A 13,450-nucleotide genomic window follows, 5' to 3' on the forward strand; every position below is an offset into this window, starting at 1 on the left:
CCGCAACAAATGCGGGGGTTGCCAAAGCTGAGTGAGATCATTACATATCTGTTCAATATGAGCCTGAGAATGGGTATAGTACCACAACTGTGGAAATTATCGTGTGTGGTACCAGTTCCGAAGAAACCTTATCCGAAAGACCTTAATGACTATAGACCTGTAGCATTGACATCACACCTGAAGAAGATATTAGAGAGATTGGTTCTCACACGTCTCCGTCCTCTAGTGAGCTCAGATATGGACCCTTTCCAGTTTGCCTACAGGCCGGGCATTGGTGTGGATGATGCCATTATCCACCTTCTAGATAGGACTCTCTCTCACCTGGAGAAACCTGGGAACACTGTGAGAATAATGTTCTTCGATTTCTCTAGTGCTTTTAACACCATACAGCCAGGTCTACTGAGAGACAAGCTGGGCCTTGTTGGTGTGGACCTCCAACTCTCCACCTGGATCCTTAACTACCTCACGAACCGACCTCAGTTTGTAAAGCTTCGGGACAGTGTGTCAGACACAGTGATCTGCAATACAGGGGCACCTCAAGGTACAGTTCTTGCCCCTTTTCTCTTCACACTGTACACTGCGGATTTTAGGTGCAACTCATCTAGCTGCTACTTGCAGAAGTATTCTGATGACTCTGCAATAGTAGGCCTCATCACAGGAGGAGATGAAAGAGAGTACAGAGATACTAACCAAGCTTTTGTGGAGTGGTGTCAGAGGAACCACCTTAGGATTAATTCCGGAAAGACCAAGGAATTGGTGGTGGACTTTCGCAAGGGCAAAAAGCCACCAGTAGTGGTGAACATTCAGGGAAATGACATTGAGATAGTCGACACCTATAAGTACCTTGGTGTGATCCTCAATAATAAGCTTGACTGGGCCCATCACTTGGATGCAGTGTACAGGAAGGGCCAAAGCAGGCTTTATCTGCTCAGAAGGCTGAGAGCCTTCGGAGTTAGAGGGGCACTCCTTGCATCCTTCTTCAACTCTGTTGTGGCATCAGTCATCTTCTTTGGTGTGGCGTGCTGGGGTAGTGGCATATCAACCAGGGACAGGAATAGGCTGGACAAACTGATTAGAAGGGCCAGCTCTGTCCTGGGATGCCCCCTTGACCCAGTTCAGGAAGTAGACGACAGGAGGATACTGGCCAAGGTGAGCTACATGGTGCAGAATGATTCCCATCCCATGCATGAGACCGTGACAAAGATGTGCAGTACTGTCAGTGACCGGCTACTTCATCCTAAATGTGAGAGGGAGCGCTATCGAAAGTCCTTCCTTCCTGCTGCAGATAGGCTGTATAACCAGCACTGTCCAAAATGGAGAACGACCCAAACAGAGAACTGATAGATCCAAAGTTGTGACAGTCCGGTTACAATTTTTTTTTTTTTTTTTCGTATATGTACCTACCTACTGTCAATGTAATGCCTTTATGCATCTGTATCTGTACTTGTTCCTGCCTTGCTGCTGTATTGCTCTGAATTTCCCCATGGTGGGACGATTAAAGGATTATCTCTCGAACAAAGAGGCAATCTCTGCATGTGTTGCGGCTGTCTAACAGCTGATAGATATGCTGCCGGGGACTTGGACATATTATTCGAGCACGCCAGAGACACTCAGATATGCAGCTGCAGGGACTTGGACATATTATTTGAGCACACCAAAGATACTAGGATAACACCCGAGCATGCCCTGATAACACATTTTCCGAGCACGTTCGCTCATCACTAGTGTTGAGCATTCCGATACCGCAAATATCGGGTATACTGAGTTCCGATATTTTTTTGCATATCGAATACCGGAATCGGAAGTTCCCATAATGCTATGAGCCAGTTTGATTTGATTCAGCCAATGAGGAATCCTCAGAAGTGTGGGCACATCCTGTTAGGCATGTAGGCATGTTAACTAATGGCATGGCTGTGATTGGCTGCTGAAATGATGTCATGATGCACTATAAAAGCCGCCGCCATTTGGGGTTCACTCTGCTGTGAATTCAGTTAGGGACAGGCTGCTGTTCAAGACTCTGAGGGACAGTTAGAGATAGCGATTTGCTATATAATATTGTGCTTTACCCAGGCTACATTATCAATCACTGTAGCTTTCTTTTGCCTTGCAGCGCTCTTCACAGCTGTCTGTAAGGTCTGTGTGAGTGCAGCTCATGCTGTAGTGTGTCCTGCAGCCACCTCTGGTTGTAAGCCGCTCAGCGTGCATCACTGCCTCATACATATTTATTTTTGTCTTATTGCTGCTCATTTTTCATTAATTCTCCTATTAGTGTGCATCCATCCGTATCCATCTACACTGGAGCCTTTCTGCAGCCTTTCAGTGCTAGTGCCCAGTTCTCTGCACTGTTCATGGCTGTCTGTCTGTGAGGTCTCTGTGTGTGAGTGCAGCTCACGTTGTAGTGTATTCTGCAGCCACCTCTGGTTGTAGTCCGCTCAGCGTGCGTCACTGCCTCACACATAGCCCTTTTTTTGTTTTATTGCAGCTCATTTTTCCTGATTTTTCCCTCCTATTAGTGTGCTTCCATCCGTATCCATCTACATTGGTTGGTTGCAAACACTATATAGGAGTAGATAGAGGAGCCTTTTTTCTGGCTCGTGCCCTGCAGCCGCAGCCATATTAGTATTAGCCTATTTTTTGGAGCCTCATCTATTGCATTGTAGGTTACCTTCCTGCATTGTAATAGAGCCAAAAAGTTTGTGATACTATCGCTTTCACATCATTGGTCACATCCTTTTTGTTTTTTTAAAAAAAAACACGTAAATAAAGTTAACCAAACACTCCACTTGACAGTTGTGTAGGCCACATTAGCTCATATTAAAGTGTAGTCCACACACTTTATAAAATTAGTGTTTCTTATACCTGTTAGCAGCTGTTCAGGAATAAGCACACTCATCCCCTCCTTTGTACTTTTCTGCCTATCTTTATCAGTCTACCAAGATGAAGAAGGCAGGGAGTAAGGTACGTGGTCGTGGAGTTTCAGCAGGGAGAGGATGTGGGGATTCTGTGCCTGCTGCGGGCACCAGTGAGTCAGCATCCCCCAGTTTTACCAGGCAACAGTCCTTTATGCGTAGCTTTGTAGGACCTCGCCGTACCCCACTGCTGCGAGGCGAACAAATTGAAGCCGTTGTTGGATGGATGGCAGCTAACGCATCGACTTCAATTACTTCCACATCCTCTCAGGGCCAGAGCACTGAAGAGCAACTATCTGTCTCTTCACAACCTGCCAAACTGCCCAGGCAGTCAGAGAGCCCTGGACAGGAGCCATCTCTACTTCTGTTCTCTGAATCTCTTGGCTTGGAAACAGGGGGCCAGCCAAGCAGCATTCTAGAATGTGAAGAAGAGGAAGTATGCAGTGATGTGCAACTACTTTGTCCCTCTGAATCTGAAGAGGTGGGTGGGCCAGTGCCTATGCTCAGCACACCTCAGTACGCATCAGATGATGAGACTCAGGTGCCACTTTCTGGTGTGTACTGTGCTGTCGAGACTACCCAGGAGAATCAGGTGTTTGAAGAGGGGAGTGTAGATGATGAGGTCCTTGACCCATCAAGGCGTGAGGAACAGGAAGGTGGTGGGAGCAGCTCTGAGAAAGAGATTCCCCGAACTGCCAAAACAGGAGTGAGAGGGAGGGGGCAGACTTGGTTGCCGGTAGCCTCCACTTCGGCACCCGTTAGGAGCATTCCTCTTCCAAAACCCAAAACGGGCGCTCCCAGGACTTGCAGTGCGCGGTCCTTTTTTGACACAGTTGCAGATGACATTTGCTTTGTCAAATGCAAGCTGTGTAATTATAAAGTCAAAAGAGGGAAAAGTGTCAGCAACCTCAATACCACAAATATGTGGAAACATGTGCGGACCAAGCACGTGGTGGAGTTACAAAGACACGCTGAAGACGTAGGCCAACGTACAGCACCACTTACCACCTCTTCAGCTCGTGTTGTAGCCTCTTCCTCCAGCTCACACACAGCTGGTTCGGCTTCCTCACAGGATCGCCATGGAAGAACCTCTGGCACTGTTGTCCAGAGACCCAGTGACATTCCACCCACAGCACCACGTTCCCTGTCATCCTCACACTCCCAGGCCACTCTACAGCCATCGGTAGCACAGGCATGGGAAAAAAAGAAACCATCCCCGAGCACAGGCTCTGAATGCTGGCATTGCAAAACTACTGGCCCTTGAAATGCTCTCATTCAGGCTGGTGGAGACTGACACCTTCCGTAACTTCATGGCATTGGCAGTCCCACAATACAGCGTGCCCAGCCGCTGTTATTTCAGCAGGCAAGCCATCCCTGCCCTGCAAAAGCATGTGGAGGGAAAAATTAAACATGCGCTTCTAAACACCGTCAGTAGCAAGGTCCACCTGACCACCGATGCATGGACCTGTAACCTTGGACAGGGACGATACCTTTCCCTCACTGCCCATTGGGTTAATGTTGTGGAGCCGGGTACAGATCTTGAGAGTAGCGCTGTACGTGTTCTGCCAACTCCAAGGATTGCAGGAATCCAGTCTGTACACATTGACTCCTCCTCATACTTTAGTTCCTCAGAATCAGCGCTGCAGGAGCCGTCATGGTCTACCTCCACATGGACCCGTGAACGCTTACCCGATATGAGCACAGCCATGGCCAAACATCAACAGGCCGTACTGAAATTAATTTCTTTGGGGAATCAAAGCCAAACAGCGCAGGAGCTCTGGAATGCCATCAAGCAGGAGAGTGACGTGTGGTTTGTGCCAGCGAATCTTCAGCCAGACTTGGTAGTGTGTGACAATGGCCGAAATCTGGTGGCAGCTCTGGGCCTAGGCAACCTCACTCACATCCTATGTCTGGCACATGTGCTCAACTTGGTCGTGTAGAGCTTTCTGAGGGACTATCCGGATCTTGATGCACAGCTGCACAAGGTCATCATAGAGTGCGCTCACTTGCGGCGTTCCAGCATGGCAAGATCGCGCATTGGAGCTCTGCAGCGCCGATTCCGCCTTCCGGAACATCGCATCATATGTGACCTACCCACCAGGTGGAAATCAACGTTACATATGTTGGAGCGGTTGTGTGAGCAGCATGCAGCAGTAATGGAGTACCAGCTGCATCAGGCGCAAACAAGTCGCACTGTGCGCCGGACACACTTCAGCACCACTGAGTGGGCCTCTATGAAAGACATCTGCCACGTTTTGCGTGCCTTCGATGATTCCACGCGAATGGCGAGTACAGATGATGCACTAGTCAGCATGACTGTCCCCCTTATCTGCCTGCTTCAAAAAACACTGCAAGCACTAAGGGAGGAGGTTTTGGAAAAGGTGGAGGGTGAGCAGTCACAAATGCTATCTGCTTCTGGACAGTCAGCACAACGTGGTTCCTCACAAAGGCCTAGGCAGGGGACACTTTGTGAGGAGGATGAGGAGGAGTCAATGGAGGAGGAAGACATCTCTCCAGAGGAGGGGGTACACAATGCTCTAGTAGTCAGTATGTACAGCGAGGGTGGGGTGATGCAGAGCAGGCAGAGATGACACCTCAAGCCGGGGACAGCGTTTCTTGGGCAGTTGGGAGTCTGCAGCACATGGTTGATTTCCTGCTGCAGTGCCTGAGAAACGACCGCCGCATCGCCCACATTCTCAACACGGCTGATTATTGGTGTACACCCTCCTAGATCCTCGCTACCGGGACAACTTACAAAGCCTCATAACATCGTTGAAACCGGGAGCGTAAAATGCGGGAGTACCAAGACATACTGGTACATTCCCTCTCAGTGTACTCCAAGACAGCTCTTCCCCCTTCAAGCTTTGGGTCTCTAAGCTGGATACATGGCCAGAGCTTAGCCAGTATGCATTGGAGGTGCTGGCTTGCCCTGCTGCTAGTGTATTATCGGAACGCATCTTTAGTGCCGCAGGTGGTGTACTAACAGACCGTCGCAAGCGACTATCCTCCGATAGCGTTGACCGGCTTACTTTTCTAAAAATGAACAAGGCCTGGATCTCGCCAGAATTTGCCAGTCCTCTTCCAGAATAAATAATTGGTTGGCAACAGTATCCAGGTCTCCTGTTGTGTTCATGTTTCTACCACCTGAACTGTAATCCCTGGGCTCCAACATGACCAGTTGTTGCTCAGAAGTGCCGTCTGCACAGAGAAAAGCACTAGCTCCTGTGTTAGTGGGGTCCGGTAACGCCAGCTGCTCCCCTGCTGTGTGTCCGGCAATATCTCCTGCCCCCCCCACATTCAAACTACATCAGATATTAAACTTGCCAAGTAGACCTCAGCCTACACCATGATTGATCCTGGGCTCCAACACCGCCAGTTGTTGCTCAGAAGTGCCGTCTGCACAGAAAAAAGCACTAGCTCCTGTGTTAGTGGGGTTCAGTAACGCCAGCTGCTCCCCTGCTGTGTGTCCGGCAATGTCTCCTGCTCCCTCCACATTCAAACTACATCAGATATTAAACTTGCTCCAAGTAGGCCTCAGCCTGCTCCATGATTGACCCTGGGCTCCAACACCACCAGTTGCTGCTCGGAAGTGCCGTCTGCACAGAGAAAAACACTAGCTCCTGTGTTAGTGGGGTTCAGTAACTCCAGCTGCTCCCCTGCTGTGTGTCTGGCAATATCTCCTGCTCCCTCCACATTCACACAACATCAGATGTAAAACTTGCTCCAAGTAGGCCTCAGCCTAAACCCTGATTGAACCTGGGCTCCAACACCGCCAGTTGTTGCTCAGAAGTGCCATCAGCACAGAGAAAAACACATGCTCCACTGTTAGTGGGGTTCAGTAACGCCAGCTGCTCCCCTGCTGTGTATTCGGCAAAGTCTCCTGCTGCCTCCACATTCATAACATAGTAACATAACATATTTTTGAAGGCTGAAGGAAGACCTTATGTCCATCTAGTTCAGCCTATTTTTAGTGCAGCTATTCTGCATTGTTGATCCTGGGGAAGACAAAAAACCCACAGAGCAATTTTCTCCATAGGGAAAAAAAATTCCTTCCCCTTAGCTGGGTCAACCATCTACCTATAATATTGTTATTCATAACCTTCTATACTGTTACTCACAAGAAAAGCATCCATTCCTTTCTTAAATTCATTCAGTGAGTTGGCCATCACCACTTCCTCAGGAAGAGAATTCCAGAGCCTCACTGCTCTAACCGTGAAGAACCCTCTTCTATGCTGGTGCAGAAATTGTCTTTCCTTCAAACGAAGAGAATGCCCCCTTATTCTTGTCACAGTCGTTGGCACAAACAGTTCACTGGATAGATCTCTGTATTGCCCTCAAACTACATCAGATATAAAACTTGCTCCAATTAGGCCTCAGCCTAAACCCTCATTGAACCTCTGCTCCAACACCGCCAGTTGTTGCTCAGAAGTGCCGTCTGCACAGAGAAAAACACATGCTCCAGTGTTAGTGGGGTTCAGCAACGCCAGCTGCTCCCCTGCTGTGTGTCCGGCAAAGTCTCCTGCTGCCTCCACATTCAAACTACATCAGATATAAGACTTGCTCCAATTAGGCCTCAGCCTAAACCCTGATTGAACCTGGGCTCCAACACCGCCAGTTGTTACTCAGAAGTGCTGTCTGCACAGAGAAAAACACATTCTCCAGTGTTAGTGGGGTTCAGTAACGCCAGCTGCTCCCCTGCTGTGTGTCCGGCAAATTCTCCTGTTGCCTCCACATTCAAACTACATCAGATATAAAACTTGCTCCAATTAGGCCTCTGGCTCCACTCTGTCTCTAGTATTTACCCTGGCCTCCAAAACCGCCAGTTGCTACTCAGAAGTGCCGTCTGCACAATCAACACTTGTTCCTGTAGTAGTGGGAATGTGGACAGAGCAGGAGACATTGCCGGACACACATCAGGGGATCAGCTGACGTTACTGAACCCCAGTAACACAGGAACAAGTGTTGATTGTGTAGACAGCACTTCTGAGCAGCAACTGGCGGTGTTGGAGGCCAGGGTAAATGCTAGAGACAGAGTGGAGCCAGAGGCCTAATTGTAGCATGTTTAAAATCAGCAATAGTCTACAACAGATATTAAACTTGATGAAATTAGGACTCAGCCTACACCCTGATTGACCCTGGGCTCCAACATCGCCAGTTGATGCTCAGAAGTGCCATCTGCACAGTCAACATATGCTCCAGTGTTATTGGGGTTCAGAAATGTCATCTGATCCCCAGCTGTGTGTCCGGCAATTTCTCCTGCTCTGTCCACACTCACACAACTACTGATTTTAAACTTGCTCCAATTAGGCCTCTGTCTCCACTCTGTTTGTAGTATTTTCCCTGGGTTCCAGCACCGCCAGCTGTTTCCCGGCATTGTCTTTGGCACAGACACTCCCTCCTGCCCAGTCTGGTTCCAGCATGCCTGCTGTTTCCGGGTAGTGTCAATTTCACTTTGCTACCAATACGTTGTCCTGTCGTGTTGCGGTCGGGTTAGCCGAGTCTATGATGCCTGCAGTTTTTGGGCTTCCTATGTGGGCTGCGGGATCTGGCAACAAAGGCTGGTTCCGTAGTGCCAATAGAACAAGCACCCCTGTAGGACTGTGCGTTTCGGTAACTGTGGCCGGCTCGCGGCCTTGCAACTTTGTTTTTCATGTGTACCTTCTGCTACCCATCTGGGTTCCAGTACCGTCAGCTGGTTCTCGGCAGTGCCTTTGGCTTAGGTGCCTCCTTCTTGGTATCCGAGTTCCAGCAAGTCTGCTGGTCCTTGGTAGTGCTTTCTAGCACAGGTACCTCTTGCTTAGTAACCAGGTTCCAGCACTGTCAGCTGGTCCTCGATAGTGACATTGGCTCTTGTTCCTTCTGCTACCCATCCGGGTTCCAGCACCGTTAGCTGGTTCTCAGCAGTGCCTTTGGCTTAGGTGCCTCCTTCTCAGTATCCGAGTTCCAGCAACGTCTGTTGGTCCTTGGTAGTGCTTTCTAGCACAGGTACCTCCTGCTTAGTAACCAGGTTCCATCACCATCAGCTGGTCCTCGGTAGTGCCATTGGCTCTTGCTCCTTCTGCTGCCCCTCCGGGTTCCAGCACTGTCAGCTGGTCCTCGGTAGTTCCATTGGCTCTTGCAGCTTCTGCTAACCAACCGGGTTCCCGCACCGTTAGCTGGTTCTCAGCAGTGCCTTTGCCTGAGGTGCCTCCTTCTCGGTATCCGAGATCCAGCAACATCTTCTGGTCCTTGGTAGTGCTTTCTACCACAGGTACCTTCTGCTTAGTAACCAGTTTCCAGCACCATCAGCTGGTCCTCGGTAGTGCCATTGGCTCTTGTTCCTTCTGCTTCCCCTCCGGGTTCCAGCACCGTCAGCTGGTCCTCGGTAGTGCCATTGGCTCTTGTTCCTTCTGCTGCCCCTCCGGGTTCCAGCACTGTCAGCTGGTTCTCGGCAGTGTCTTTGGCACGGGTACTCCCTCCTGCCCAGCCTGGTTCCAGCACGCCTGCTGTTTCCGGATAGTGTCAACGTCACTTTGCCACCAATGCATTGTCCTGTCGTGTTGTGGTCGGGTTAGCCGAGTCTTTGGTGCCTGCAGTTTATGGGCTTCCTATGTGGGCTGCGGGATCTGGCAACAAAGGCTGCTTCCGTAGTGCCAATAGGACAAGCACCCCCTGCAGGACTGTGGGTTTCAGTAACTGCAGCCGGCTCGCTGCCTTGCAACTTTGTTTTTCATGGGTACCTTCTGCTACCCATCCGGGTTCCAGCACCGTCAGCTGGTTCTCGGCAGTGCCTTTGGCTTAGATGCCTCCTTCTCAGTATCCGAGTTCCAGCAATGTCTGCTGGTCCTTGGTAGTGCTTTCTAGCACAGGTACCTCCTGCTTAGTAACCGGGTTCCATTACCATCAGCTGGTCCTCGGTAGTGCCATTGGCTCTTGTTCCTTCTGCTACCCATCTGGGTTCCAGTACCATCAGCTGGTTCTCGGCAGTTCCTCAGCCTTCTTGTACCTTCTGCTACATTTCAAAGTTCAAGCTTTTGGAAATGGTTTTTGGTTATCACTCTGGATCTCCCTGATGACGAACCTGAAGACCAACCCGAAGAAGACGACGACCACGAAAAAGATGACCCTGAAGACGATGACACGGAAGACCACCCCAAAGAAGACCAAAAAAATGACCCTGAAGAAGAGGACCAAGAGGACAAAGAACATGAAGACAACCACCAAGATACAGAACAACAAGAGACAGAAGACCAAGAAGCAGAAGACCAAGAAGCAGAAGAACAAAAAGCAGAAGAACATTAAGCATAAGACTAAAAATCAGAGCAAAATATATTATCTAAATTATAAGCAGAAGAAGACTAAGCCGTGCATGGGGGTGAGTCCGTTCCTCCTCGTGGTGCCCCTGGAACATGCCTGCTTCTGCAGGCCAAACTGAACACGGACAAATCCTGTTGTAAATCTTTCGTGACAGGCAGAACGGCTGGTGTAATCTTCAAACTTTTATAGATAACAACTACAGGAATGCCTGTCACAAATAAGAATATGATGAAGAAGAAGAATAGGAAGAAGATGAAGAAGTAGAATATGAAGAATAATAATAGTTGAATAAGAAGGATATGAAGAATGTAAAAAAAGAATAATACGAAGAAGGTGAAGAAGAAGAAGATGAATAAGGTGAAGAAGTTGATGAAAAAGATGCTGCTGCTGCTCCTGCGGATCATGAAGGAGAAAGTGTGGGAGAAGTAAAAAAGAAGGTGAAGAGCATGGAAGTAGTGAAACATACATATCTGACAAAATATAAAAAAGGTTAACATAGTCAATATCTTTGTAACTCCGAACGTCTTAAAAAAAAAAAATTAATTCCTGCTATTCCATTTGATTGGGCTAAACCTCTATGCCTTTAATGTCTCCTCCACCTCCCCCAATACATTATACATTATTATTATTTGTTTTTCTTCATGTAGAATTAAACTACAAGGAAATAAAGGGTTTATTTTAATTCCGATATTTCTGTCCCATTGACTTGCATTGGTTTCCGGTATCGGAATCGGCGATATCCGATACTTTTTGGGTATCGGTCCAATCCAATCCGATCCGATATTTCACGATATCGGATGGTGTCGCTCAACACTACTCATCACTAATAACTATAGCGCACTGTAGCCTTCCTCTCAAATGCTATCTATGCCGTCACATTACATCCCAAAATCCGCAGAAGTCCTGTGCCCAGGAGGCAATCTTACTGTTTCCCTACACAAACACTTGTTTTGCAGGGAAAAAGCTGTTTCACCTACAAGATTGTGTGACTGATGTAATGAATGCATTCTTAAGGGGGTTTTACACATAGCGATATCGCTAGCAATATCGCTAAAACGTCACTGATTTTGTGACGTTATAGCGATATTGCTAGCGATATCGCTATGTGTGATACTTACCTCCGACCGGCTCTCCCGCTGTCCATCGCTGATCGCGCGAGATTGGGCGGCTCCATTTCTCGTCGTCTGCTTCCTGCTGGGCTTCCTGCTGTGTGAGACGAGCGACGCTGGACGCGGGCGGGAGGACGTGTGGATCGCTGTGTGTGAAAGGTAAGTATCGCCCGCTGCGTCGCTGCTGCATTGCTGTAAGATCTTTCTGTGTTAAAGCTCACTAGCGATCATTTAGCGATGCACCAGCGATCCTGACCGGGTCGGATCGCTGGTGCATCGCTAAATGTAAAAGGGCCTTTAGGTTATGTACACACATTGAGTATTTGGTCAATTTTTTACCTCAGTATTTGGAAGCCGAATCCAAGAGTGGTTGGAAAATGCAGAAGCGGTGACGTGTTTCTATTATACTTTTCCTTTCAAGTTATGTGCACATGTTCAGGAATTGGCAGCGCTTTAGATACAGCACATGTCCGCTGCATCCAAAGCGCTGCTGGCTTCTGAACATGGGTGATTCCGTATGTGTTGACTGAACCGTGCGGAATCATCGCTTCCAATACATTGTACGGCTAAAATTTATCTTGCGGAGACTAGAATGTCTGCAAATAAATAGACATGCTGTGGTCTGGAAAGATGCACCACATATCAGTCTCCGTGTGTGATCCGTGGGCATCTCTGGATGCATATTGGGCATGGGATTTCTTGAAATCCCATCCACTACGCTGTAAGATCTGGACGCTGCAGGTTAGACGCTGCGCAAGCTAGCAGCGTCCAACCCGCAGCGTTTACTTATCACGTGCACATACCCTGATTGTTCCACTCCTGGTTATAGCATGCAAATATTGAGGTAAAATTCTGAGCTCAACATGTGCTTTGGGCCTAAAGATCTGACGCAAATCTGCATCAAATTGCATGGCTAAGTCTAAGCTCACAAGCTGCATATTTGGTGCTAATTTTGTGCTCTGTTTTCTAAACTGAAATTTACAGCAATTCTACATCTAGAATTCACACTTTTTGATGCGTGTTTACAAAAATGTATCATTGCAGAAACTCATGAAATCATGAAACTAAACAATATACAGACAGCAGTAGGTTTTCAATTGAAATGCTCTGCTTTTGAGCGACCTTTAGTCAAAAGTTTGGTTCTGGTGCCAAAACTGTACCGGAACCCAACCCTATAGAAGTTAATGTGGGCCCAAACTTTGGTCTGTAAAATGGTCATAGTAAGGACTAGGGGCTGCAAAAGTCTCTCTCTTTCTCGGGTTCACTCATTTTTAATGTTGACTCATCAGTAAAGATGGGCGAACCCAAACAGTAAAGCTCGGGGTCTGTACCGAACACTAACTGTTCAGGCACAGAACCCGAACATGAACTTCTCCATGAAGTCCGTGTTACTGTTCGACACCTAAACATTGGGTGTTTCCCACACGAGAAACACTGGCAGCTCTGATTGGCGGCAAGATTATACCACCAGTCAGAGTGCTGCGGCTCCCATGCCATGAAGTGACAGTGTGAGCCAGCAGCTGTGACCGAGGTAAAAAGTTTACATCCGTTCACAGAGGCATTGGCTGATGAGAGAGTACGGCTGGAGTCACACACAACGAATAAAAAATCGGTCCGATTTTTACGGTACGAAATCGCACAAAGATTTCTTGTCCAGGGATCCGTCTGTCATCCGATTTTCCGGCGATGAACCGATTTTATTTGCATCTAAGCATCAAATTGACATCCAATGTCAATGCCTGATGCTCTTTCCTGTTGACCAGGAGAAGTCTTGCGATTTAATCGCAAGTCACACGTGTGGTGCGTTTTCAATGCGATTTTTAATCGCATCCATAGACTTGCTTTGTCGAATCCGATCCGAAAATCGGTGACAATCGCAGCATTGTTCAAGGAACGGATCCGATAAAAAAATGCATGATGGGAGCAGCACCCTTGAATAACATTGGGAAGAACGCAATGCGATTTTTTATCGCATTGCATTCGTCCGATTTTATCGCTAGTGTGACTCCGGCCTACTACTCCCAGTCTTCTCCTGATGCCACAAATAGTCACAAGAGCAGGTGATGCTAATGGGAGTGTTTATCAGCTTGCATCTGCACAATAAATAAAACAAGTGTTAATTATGATAACCAGCAG

Source organism: Dendrobates tinctorius, unplaced genomic scaffold (genome assembly GCF_039654945.1).
Source record: "Dendrobates tinctorius isolate UK_male_01 unplaced genomic scaffold, ASM3965494v1 ptg000003l, whole genome shotgun sequence".
NCBI classification, from domain to species: domain Eukaryota; kingdom Metazoa; phylum Chordata; class Amphibia; order Anura; family Dendrobatidae; genus Dendrobates; species Dendrobates tinctorius.